Genomic DNA, 12,481 nt, shown 5'->3' with positions numbered 1-12,481 from the left:
ATACAAATAGACAGAGCTCCTAACCTTAACAATGGAGGATTAAGTGCTCATGGAATGTGGAATGTAAATTTGTATAGAATTCCCTAATGGAATCCCTCTAATGTAATGTACCTAATAGAAGAGAAGTCTTCCCTTTTTATAACTAATCCTAATTAATTTAAAATATAATATTTTAAATTAAGATAATATCTTTTCCTATTTTAAAATCAAATTTGAATTTAAATCAAAATTAACTAACTACTCCGCGTCTTGTAACGTGGGGACCACTTGGCTTCACTGGATCTGCGCCTAACTTGGGTGCTAAAATGGGGCCCAGAAATCACCCCAGCGGTTTCTACGTTTTCTGCACGTAGCGCATGTCACGCGTACGCGTAAGTCACGCGTACGCGTCGATAGTCTCTTCCGCAAGTCACGCGGACGCGTCGGTCATACGTCCGCGTCGCTGAGCAAATCTTCAAATCACGCGTACGCGTCAGTCACGTGCACGCGTCGCCATGGAAAGCTCCAAATCACGCATATGCGTCAGTCACGCGTACGCGTCGCTCCTCGCTGAAATCTCTTTTGATTCTTGAGCTGCAGAAACTCCATCGAATCCAGTCGAATGCTACCTAAAATAAACAAAATTGTAAAAGACTCAAAGTAGCATCCATATTGGCTAAAAGATAATTAATTCTTTATTAAACTCAACAATTTAGATGCAAATTCACTAGGAAAAGATAGGAAAGATGCTCACGCATCACACCACCATTCTCTCCCCAAAAACCTGAGTATAGCTCTCTTGGAACTTCTTGGCCTTCTCCTTGGCCAAGGCAGCAGCAGCCTCAGCCTTGTTCTCCCTCTCCTGAGCTCTCTCCAAGTCAGCCTTTAATATACCCCTCTCTTGCTCCAACTCCACCTTAATCTTACTTAGCCTCTCCAGATCGGCTCGAGTGGCCACCAAGGCGCTAGTTGCAGCTTGTATGAGAGAGACCCTCAACTCCCTAGATAGCTGAGAACAGACTCCCACATGGCGGAGCCCCCCACGAGCCAAAGTTTGGATATGGTTTTGAATCGGAACATCATCCATGTTCACATGATGGTGAGAGAGAAGGTTCTCTTCCCCCAAGCTAAAGCATCAAAGGTTTTGGTATAAATGCTCTCCTCTTTATCAATTTTTTGTTTTTTAGAGAGAGATTCAGTAAAAAAAGGAGATGAAGGAGTGGACTCAGAGGGGATAAAGAGGGAGAGGGGAATAGGGATAACAAGTTTGAATCGGAAAGATCCAACCCCAACCTCTTCCTAAGAGAAGATCGGACAGGCTTTACGACCTCCTGCTGCGAAGAACCCGCTCCGACCTCTTTCTGCCGCTGGAGATTTTGAGCTACAACCGTTTTCTTGGAGTTGTGGAAAAGTTTCATAGCGGACTTAGGTGCCATACTTTCTGCAAAACAAAGCAGAATACAATCAGAAATAACAAACTACAAACAAATATGATTTAATAAGAAAAAGAAAGGGAGCTACCAAGCTCGGAATTCAGAAGGCTGGGATCTCCAAAATTATTTTCGTATCCAAATGGGGAGGTTGACCCCAAGTATCCAACAAAAAGTCTACGACACCCCTTTCCAAATCATCTAACTCAGCTACGTCTACCTTAAGAGTTATAAGGGTATCTTGCCAGTACAGAGAAAAATAAGGTTCTTGGTTTTCAGAAAGAAAGAAAGGTCGGGTATTGTTAGCAGCTCGGAACTTAAAATAGAGGTTCTTGAAATCGTGGAAAGACTAATCAAAAATAGAAAATACCTTCCTACCCTATATAACTCGGAGGGATATCCATCTCGACTTATTTGAAGAACTGTAAGGTTTCTTCGCAACAAAAAAGATAAAAGAAAGCGTTGAAAGAAGGTTCGACACTTAACTCCTAGCATAGGAGCTCGTACATTTTCATAAAAGTCCAAGAATTTAAATGTAGTTGGGTAGGGGCAAGGTTACAAGACCTAAGAACTTCCATTTCAAAAAAAGTAAAAGGAAGTCAGATGCCTAACTTAGTAAAAAAGCAGCCATAAACATAAAAGAATGGCTGCTCTGAATTCACTAAAGGGGGGAAACACACTCTCTCCTCTGGGTCAGGTGATTCTAACACGTTGCTCCTCTCATCCTCCCTATTCTCACATATGTTATGGTGCCTATGGAATTCCTCACAATACTCACTATCAGTAATAGGGACACAACAAAGAACAACATTATCAACCCAAACACGAAGATTAGGGAAAACTTTGGTCAACATATTCTTAATAACACGGCGAGACATAAAGGCTACACTTATAAATACAAAAAATAAAGAAGACCGCTACTAAATAAATCGGACGTCATCCTAAAGAGGTCGGGTAAATTAAACTAAATCAAGGAAAAGCTATTTTTTTTTAATCTTTCTCCATAGCAACCAAATGGCACATCTTCAATACAACATCAAAGCGGCACCGTTAAGGGCAATACAACGTACAGTCAACAGGTTAATAATCATAGAGGTGCGAAAAGCAAAATCTTTATGTTACTCCAAAACATTTTCAAAGCATTCCACAATCAAGCACCAAGCTCAATAGAGAGTAATTTTAAGCAAACAAGAAAGGAGAAAATGGTGAAGGGGAAAATGAAACCAACCTCAACGAAGACTGCGAAAAAAGAAGAACACGCCTGTAACAGCACTAATGGAAATGATCTTCACACCAAAAGCAGCAAAATTCTTCAAGAACCAAGAAAAGAAATCTTGGAGAAAACATAGGGGATCGAAAGAACACAAAGAAGCTTTTTGTGAGTAAAAAATAAAGAAATTCTTTGAAGAAACAGTGAAAAAGGAAAAGAAGAGCCAAAAAACCCTTTTAAGGAGCAATGACTCAAAAAACGGCTCCTTTAATCCTCTTTAAACGTGCGCGAATTCTCAGAAACAACTGCCGCACATTATTCGACAGTCATTAAAACTCCACCAACGTTCAAAATTTCAAAACACGTTGGGTAGTACCGACAAAGTTGAAATCCAACGTCTACAGCAGAGGCCACGGAATGCTTGAGCCCGACCTATAAAAGGAACGGACTCAAGCAGGGGGCACTATTCATACCCTGACCCAACAGATAAAGGTTAGGCCCAATAACGCAAAAAACCCACCAATAAAAGTGGACTTCACGATAAACCCGACTTCTTTGTACAGGTCGAACAATGACATAGAGGTCTAGCCCTACTTGACCTAACAAGTAACTGCCTCCTTAAGTCTCTTCTATTATTTCTATCTCATCTAGAAGGTAGATCCCAACAAATTTTCCAAGATAAGGGGAACGTTTATCTATCAAAAAAGATAGAATTACTCTAATGAAAGTGGTTATCTACTCTACTATAAATATACTGGCTCCCCCCAGGTATAATTCATGTTCTACTCTACTAAAAACCTGTCTAAAACCCTTGCTAACTTAAGCATCGAAACTTCTTGCAGGTACCACCCCCAACCTTCTCACGAGAAACTTGGACAGGCAATACCTCGACACCAAAGAGATCGGATACTACCACTCAAAAGAACCTAGACCTCACATTCAGGTCTAAATCAACATTTCAAGTGACCCTCAAAACAGAAACTATTTTAGCTATTTATTTATTATTATTATTGACAATCTAGTAGTAGTATGATTACATAAGTTGAAGCCTATCTCCTCCTCCTGTCCTTCAACTTCTTCAAACTCTTAAATCTTAATACTAATAGATTATTAACTAAAAGCACTTCAATTAAGATGATCACATGATATTATAATTCTACTACTTATGTTTAAAATAGATAAAATATTATTTTAGTCTCTAATATTTAGACTAAATTTTAATTTCACTCTTTATGTTNTTTTTTTAGATAATAATAAAAATTATAATTGTAAGGAGCATAATAATTATTATAGTGATTTGAGAGTAAAAATAATAAAATAATAAAAAAAAGATAACAATGGAGGAAATAAAAAGATACTTTTAATTTTAAAAGAAAAAAATTTAATTTTGATTGTAGAATTAAAATATAACAAATAAATTATTTGAGATAAAAGAACGACACTTTAATAATGAAATCAAGATTTAACCTAAATTTGAGAGACTAAAATTATACAAAAATATTATTTGTATATTAAAATTAGCCATTAAAATCAATCACCAATATATATATGTATAAATATATGTGTGGTTTAATTTATTTTTAATGTGTATTTATATTCTAACATATTTTTTATACTGATAACTGATTTTAATGGCTGATTTTAGTGTATACGTAGCATAACTCAAAATTATATTTTATCTTTTTAAAATTTTTGTGATATAATTTAATCCAAAATCTCTGTATATCATTCAAATTCTCTATCTTAAATTATTTGAATGTTTCAAAATCTGAGTTTTTAATAGTATTAAGAATTTTCATTAAAAAAAAAATACAAGGTCAAGAAACTTTTGTCAAACATATAATAAATAATTTAGGAACCCAAAAGGATTTATATTTTTCACATCTCATATTTATAAAAAATAAATAAAATAATTAGGCATATTCGGTAATCCCAACGGCTGCTAGCTGTATTAAGTCAGGTCAAAATCTTTGAAATCAAGGGATATATATCATGCTCAATTGCTGACAACCCTAGCAACCAATTTATTACTGTTTAGTCATACCAATATATTTAAAAAAATATTCTACATCCAAGGTAATTTATTCAATTAAATCTAAGCAAGTGATATAAATATTTTTTAAATTTGTGCATCCTTCTTTTTTTCTTTTTCTTCTTTTCATCTGAATTTCTTCAGTTTTTTCTTTTTCCTCCTCCTCCATTATCATCAAATAAAATAAAAAAATTTAAAAAAATAAACTGATCTGTCACCTTATAACTCAGTCTTTATTATGCATTATGAGTTATAACTCAGCGTTAACTATCATTCATTCTTTTGCTTGTATCTGACACCTTCATTACCGACTTAATGACCATCATTTCTATCTTAATGACCAAACGGTCATAACATCAATTCTATTCATCAATTTTATGCCTATAAAAAGAACCTTCTATATCTAATCTCAATAATACATTCTATATTCATAGAATTATTATAAACACAACATAACACATGATAACTTTCATTTTCGTGTCTTACATTCTATATTCATAGAATTATTATATACCTCTTAAACACTTACTGACTTGAGCGTCGGAGTATCTTTTGCAGGTACCCACCCCCTTGTTCTCTCATTACCGACGTATAACTCATCCCGACGAGAAGCTTGAAGACATTCATCGACGGACGAGCTATACACTGGCCAAACTCAACAAGAACAATTGGCGCCGTCTGTGGGGACGAGTAAAATCATTCCCACTCCCCTTAGATTCATAAAACTTGATTTACATTCAAACTTTTGAACCAATCTCAACAATCTTGTTTAAGATTTTTAATACCTCTTGATCCGTCACCTTATAACTCAGTCTTTATTATACATTATGAGTTATAACTCGGCGTTAACTATCATTCATTCTTTTGCTTGTAACTGACACCTTCATTACCGACTTAATGACCATCATTTCTATCTTAATGACCAAACGGTCATAACATCAATTGTATTCATCAATTTTATGCCTATAAAAAGAACATTCTATATCTAATTTCAATAATACATTCTATATTTATAGAATTATTATAAACACAACATAACACATGATAACTTTCATTTCATGTCTTACATTCTATATTCATAGAATTATTATATACCTCTTAAACATTTACTGACTTGAGCGTCGGAGTGTCTTTTGCAGGTACCCACCCCCTTGTTCTCTCCTTGCCGACGTATAACTCATCCCGACGAGAAGCTTGAAGACATTCATCGACGGACGAGCTATACACCGGCTAAACTCAGCAAGAACAATTGGCGCCGTCTTTGGGGATTTTTTTCACTCCTCTTAGGTTCATAAAACTTGAATGACATTCAAATTTCTGAACCAATCTCAACAATCTTGTTTAAGATTTTATTTAATATTTTTTTATTAAATTTTAATCTATCCTAACTTTTTATAAGGTTTGTATTTTATACCTTCAAATTGCTTCACTTTTACAAATCATAATATTTCACATCTTATAATCGATCAATGAACCAATCCGAGAACAAATTCGGCTTTCAATCAATCCGAGAACAAACTCGATTTTCAATCAATTCGAGCACAAACTCATTTATCAATTTTGCTTACTTTTTCAAAGTTCTCTATTTACACAAGTAAAATTATATATTTTATTCAACATACTTTTACATTTATATTTTGAGTAACTAATATTTATTGATTTATTAGTTATATTCAAACCTCAATATATGTCTTATATAATAATGACATATAACAACCATGTCAATTGCATTTTTATTTCATTATGTATTATATTCTATTGCTTAATAATTTCATTTATACAATTAAATGACAATAATGATGAGTTTAAATCTTAAAATTGGATTCTATCAAAAAATTAATTATATATCAATTGTATATAACTGTTATACTATTCACTTTATGCTATTAAATTTTATGTTACTATTTGTTTAATGTAGAAAATTAAACAAGCAATTTATTATTATTGCACGAAGAATATCCCTCGTCATACTGTAACTACTAGAAATATTATACTAAATGTATAATTCAATAACTGTTATCTTATTGCTTTATTATCAAATTAAAGCATGTCCTACAAAACAAAATTCAGATATTCACATTTGGCATGTATGACATTCATATATGTCGTCTTCTTCTCTACAATTATCAACTTTCAAAGTATATTTTTTTTTTTACTTTGAACTATTTTACTTTTACAATATATAGTATTCAATATATGTTGCGACTTGATACCTATTCATTTTCTCAATTTATCATATTCATGTCAAACCTTCACTATAAATTGTAAATATTCAATAACTAATTGCTTTGAGCGAGAAATTTATCAATAAGTTATTGTGGGCTGGAAAAATTCTCAAGAAAATTAACCATTATATCCTCGGATCATACAATCGATTCCGTCAATGGGTATCTATCTCTGAACTTTTCAGTTCATATACAATCAAATGCTAAAATTGTTCTTAAGCGGAAAAGTATCCCCCACACAACTATCTTGATTGAATGACTCTTATCACTCAATTATTTTTTGAATAAGTGCCGACATAATAACCCGACTAAGCTTGGGGGCTCACCATATCATTATTCACTCATCTTTTAACCGAGTTATAACTCATTTTATTTTCTAAGCTTAGCCTGGATCATATGATCGGCGGACAAAGCTTGGGGGCTGTGATCCGTCACCTTATAACTCAGTCTTTATTATACATTATGAGTTATATCTCGGTGTTAACTATCATTCATTCTTTTGCTTGTAAATGACACCTTCATTACCGACTTAATGACCATCATTTCTATCTTAATGACCAAACGGTCATAACATCAATTGTATTCATCAATTTTATGCCTATAAAAAGAACATTCTATATCTAATTTCAATAATACATTCTATATTCATAGAATTATTATAAAGGGACAATACATGATAAGTTCTATTTTCATGTCTATCTTACATTCTATATTCATAGAATTATTATAAAGGGACAATACATGATAAGTTCTATTTTCATGTCTATCTTACATTCTATATTCATAGAATTATTATATACCTCTTAAACACTTACTGACTTGAGCGTCGGAGTGTCTTTTGCAGGTACCCACCCCCTTGTTCTCTCCTTGCCGACGTATAACTCATCCCGACGAGAAGCTTGAAGACATTCATCGACGGACGAGCTATACACCGGCCAAACTCAGCAAGAACAATTGGCGCCGTCTGTGGGGACGAGTAAAATCATTCCCACTCCCCTTAGGTTCATAAAACTTGATTTACATTCAAATTTTTGAACCAATCTCAACAATCTTGTTTAAGATTTTTAATACCTCTTATCAAATTTTAATCTATCGTAACTTTTTATAAAGTATATACTTTATACATTCAAATTGCTTCATTTTTACGTATCATATTATTCCACATCTCATAATCGATTAATGAACCAATCCGAGAATAAACTCGGCTTTCAATCAATCCGAAACGAACTCGATTTTCAATCAATCCGAGCACAAATTCACTTATCAAATTTGTTTATTTTTTTCAAAGTTTTCTATTTACACAAGTAAAATTATATATTTTATTCAACATACTTTTACATTTATATTTTGAGTAACTAATACTTACTGATTTATTAGTTATATTCAAACCTCAATATATGTTCTATACAATAATGACATATAATAACCACGTCAATTGCATTTTTATTTCATTATGTATTATATTCTTATTGCTTAATGATTTCATTTATACAATTAAATGACAATAATGATGAGTTTAAATCTTAAAATTCGATTCTATCAAAAATTAATTATATATCAATTGTATATAACTGTTACACTATTCACTTTATGCTATTAAATTTTATGTTACTATTTGTTTAATGTATAAAATTAAACAGGCAATTTATTATTATTGCACGAAGAATATCCCTCGCCATACTGTAACTGCTAGAAACATTATACTAAATGTATAATTCAATAACTGTTATCTTATTGCTTTATTATCAAATTAAAACATGTCCTACAAAACAAAATTCAGATATTCACATTTGGCATGTATGACATTCATATATGTCATCTTCTTCTCTACAATTATCAACTTTCAAGGTATATATATATATATTTACTTTGAACTATTTTACTTTTACAATATATATTATTCAATATATGTTGCGACTTTATACCTATTCATTTTCTCAATTTATCTTATTCATGTCAAACCTTCACTATAAATTGTAAATATTCAATAACTAATTGCTTTGAGTGAGAAATTTATCAATAAGTCGTTGTGGGCTGGAAAAATTCTCAAGACAATTAACCATTATATCCTCGGATCATACAATCAATTCCGTCAATGGATATCTATCTCTGAACTTTTCAGTTCATATACAATCAAATGCTAAATTGTTCTTAAGCGGAAAAGTATCCCCCACACAACTATCTTGATTGAACGACTCTTATCACTCAATTATTTTTTGAATAAGTGCCGACATAATAACCCGACTAAGCTTGGGGGCTCACCATATCATTATTCACTCATCTTTTAACCGAGTTATAACTCATTTTATTTTCTAAGCTTAGGCTAGATCATATGATCGGCAGACAAAGCTTGGGGGCTGTGATCCGTCACCTTATAACTCAGTCTTTATTATGCATTATGAGTTATAACTCGGCGTTAACTATCATTCATTCTTTTGCTTGTAACTGACACCTTCATTACCGACTTAATGACCATCATTTCTATCTTAATGACCAAACGGTCATAACATCAATTCTATTCATCAATTTTATGCCTATAAAAAGAACCTTCTATATCTAATCTCAATAATACATTCTATATTCATAGAATTATTATAAACACAACATAACACATGATAACTTTTATTTTCGTGTCTTACATTCTATATTCATAGAATTATTATATACCTCTTAAACACTTACTGACTTGAGCGTCGGAGTATCTTTTGCAGGTACCCACCCCCTTGTTCTCTCATTGCCGACGTATAACTCATCCCGACGAGAAGCTTGAAGACATTCATCGACGGACGAGCTATACACCGGCCAAACTCAGCAAGAACATAAACAAAAATAAAGAATTTTGAATTATAAAAAATTTATCAAAAAATAACAATAATATATAGATATTTTAATTTCGACATTAAAATTTCAATATCACTTTAAGCAAATTTTGATATTATTTTTATTTCTAGCAAGAATTCAATCCAACAAGTATGAATTTACATTCATTCAATAAATAAGATTGTAATATATGTTCATTCAAGTCTAATATTAAAAGTAATACTCCTAAAAAAATGTAAGAGCAAAAAAAATAAAGAAAGAAAGAAAAAAGAATAAGAAGAAAAAAATAATAAGAAGAAAAAGATAAAGAAAAAAAGATAAAAATAAAAAAGAAACAGTAGCAAAAAATAAGAAAGTGAAAGAGAAAGAATTTTTAATTATACAAAATTTATTAAAAAAATAACACCGAAATAAAAAATATGTAAGAGCACAAGAAAAGAAAGAAATAAAGAAGAATAAGAAGCAAACAAAATGCAACATTAAAGAAGATATTTATGTGTTTTATAAGAAAATTTCAATGTTAAAAATTATGAAATTTCGATGCTATTTTTGTTTATGGCAAAAATTCAATCCAATAAGTGTAACTCAAAATTTCTGTGTCACAGTAAAAAAATTTCGGTATTATTTTCTATAAAATTTTGCATAACTCAAAACTCTTCCTTTCTTTTTTCGTTAATATCATTATCTTTTTTTTTACTCTCGTAACAAAAATAAAAACAAAAAAATAAAAAAAAAAGAGAAAACATACATAATACTACAAAAAAATTACCAAAAAAAGAAGAAAAAAGAAAAAAATACAATAATAACAACACAATAAAAGAACGACCATGATAGAGAAATATATAAAGAAAAAGCAACATAAAAGAAAAAAAGAAAAACGCGAAAAAAAGAGGAAAAGAAGAACAAAAAAAGAAGAAGAAGCGCGGAATATGAAAAGGTAGCGTGTATACATGGGCTAATAATAAAATTGATTTTTTGTTGAATTTAAACCAATTTAATTAGATATGGTTGTTAAAAAAACCTAAATGTATAATATCTATGGTTTTGAAAATCGAACCGGACCGACCGGTTCAACCGGATTAATCGAAAATCGGCCACCTAGTCGGTCCGGGTAAGGTCAGAAATCGCCTAGCAAAAAACCGGTGAGAAAATCGGTCGAACCGGCAGTTAACCGATAAACCGGAAGAACCGTCCGATTTTTTAGCGGTTTTTGGTTTGAAACTTAAAGTGCTAAACGGCGTCGTTTTGAAGGTTAAAAAAAAAAAAGAAAGGCTAAACGCAACGAAGCTCTAATCTCAGTCTCACTCTCACACTCTCACCCAGAACTCCAGAAGGCAGAAGAGAAATCACCCACGGGCCACGATCGAGCAGCCCCTCTTCGCAGTCGCATAGCCATCACCATCGCCACCGCATCCCACAGCCACAGCAGCGACGGCGTTGACCACTGCAACCACCACGGCGTCGACCACTGCAACCACCCCGGCGTCCTGTTTCCTAGCCGAGCGCGCCTCCTGTTTCGTCGTCGCCGAGCTCCCCTCCTCGTTGGTCGTCGCCGAGCTCGCCTCCTCTGTCATTGTCGCTGAGCTCGCCTCCTCCTTCGTCACCGTTACTCGCCGAAGGTAATACCTCGCCGCTGGTAATACTCTATTCTTATTCGTTTGTGCCTTCCACCTCGCCTCCTGTTTCTTCGTCGCCTCCTCCTCCTGTTATTTGTTCATGATTTGTTATTTGGATTCATGATTTCCTCTTTTCTGCCTTCTGATTTCATGTGCTTGATTTTCTGATTTATTTGTTTGCGATTTTGATTTGCTTGTTTGCTACCTCATGATTTTGAAGAATTATTTATTTGTTCATGGTTTTTTATTTTCTAATTTATGTGTTTGCGATTTTGATTTGCTTTTGCTCCCCCCCACTCAGCTCTCGTCACTGCCACAGAGAGAAGTTGAATCTCTCTGCCCTGCATCGTTCCGCCGCTCGCACCGCTCTCTGCGCCGCCGCGAGCTCAGCTGGCCACCTCCAACTCTGGGAGGCACTACTTCTGCTCTTCTTCTCCTTTCCATTTCCCAGTCTGTCTCTGCTACATTCCAGGTCCCCTGCCTCATCCCTGCTTCCTGCTCTGTTTCTTTACTTTCTTTTCTGTTGTTAATTTTAGTTAGATTGCTGATTAATTCTGTTTGTTAGGATAGATAGATATATATGCTGTTAGGTAGCTAGGTTGTGGTTAGAAGATTCTAGGCCTGATAATTGCTCCGTTCTTGATTATCCAACATGGCTTAATACTGCTTGTTTGCTGAATGATGTTGGTGTGATCATTGCTGTGCTGTTTCTGTTTCATGTGACCTGATTCTACCTGCTGCCCTACTGAACTCTACTTGTAAAATTAAGTTTGATGCTACCTCTGTACATGCAATCCATGCTTTTCTCATGTTAATTGCAATTTTTGGATTCATGTGCTTATAATTTTGCTGCTACTTGCTGCCCAAATTTCTAGAAATTACTCTGTTTTTAAACTTGCTACTTAAGAGTTGAACGTGGCACTTTTCAAATTTTTAGTATCACTATATTTCTCTTCCTTAAAGATCTATGAAGTTGTTTAGTTATAAACTTTGATGTTTGAAGTTGTTTGTGAACCTCTAATATTAAGTTATGAATAATTTATTATGTGAAATTTTAAATTTTATTAAGTTAGAAATTATTGAATTTATATATTTAAAATTATTTTTAGGTTTTTTAATAATTTTATTTAATATTTAATTAAACCGGTTGAACCCCGGTTGAACTCCGG

Source organism: Arachis duranensis, chromosome 9 (genome assembly GCF_000817695.3).
Source record: "Arachis duranensis cultivar V14167 chromosome 9, aradu.V14167.gnm2.J7QH, whole genome shotgun sequence".
NCBI classification, from domain to species: Eukaryota; Viridiplantae; Streptophyta; class Magnoliopsida; order Fabales; family Fabaceae; genus Arachis; species Arachis duranensis.
The sequence above is the reverse complement of the archived record's forward strand: the minus strand, read 5'-3'. Positions refer to the sequence as shown.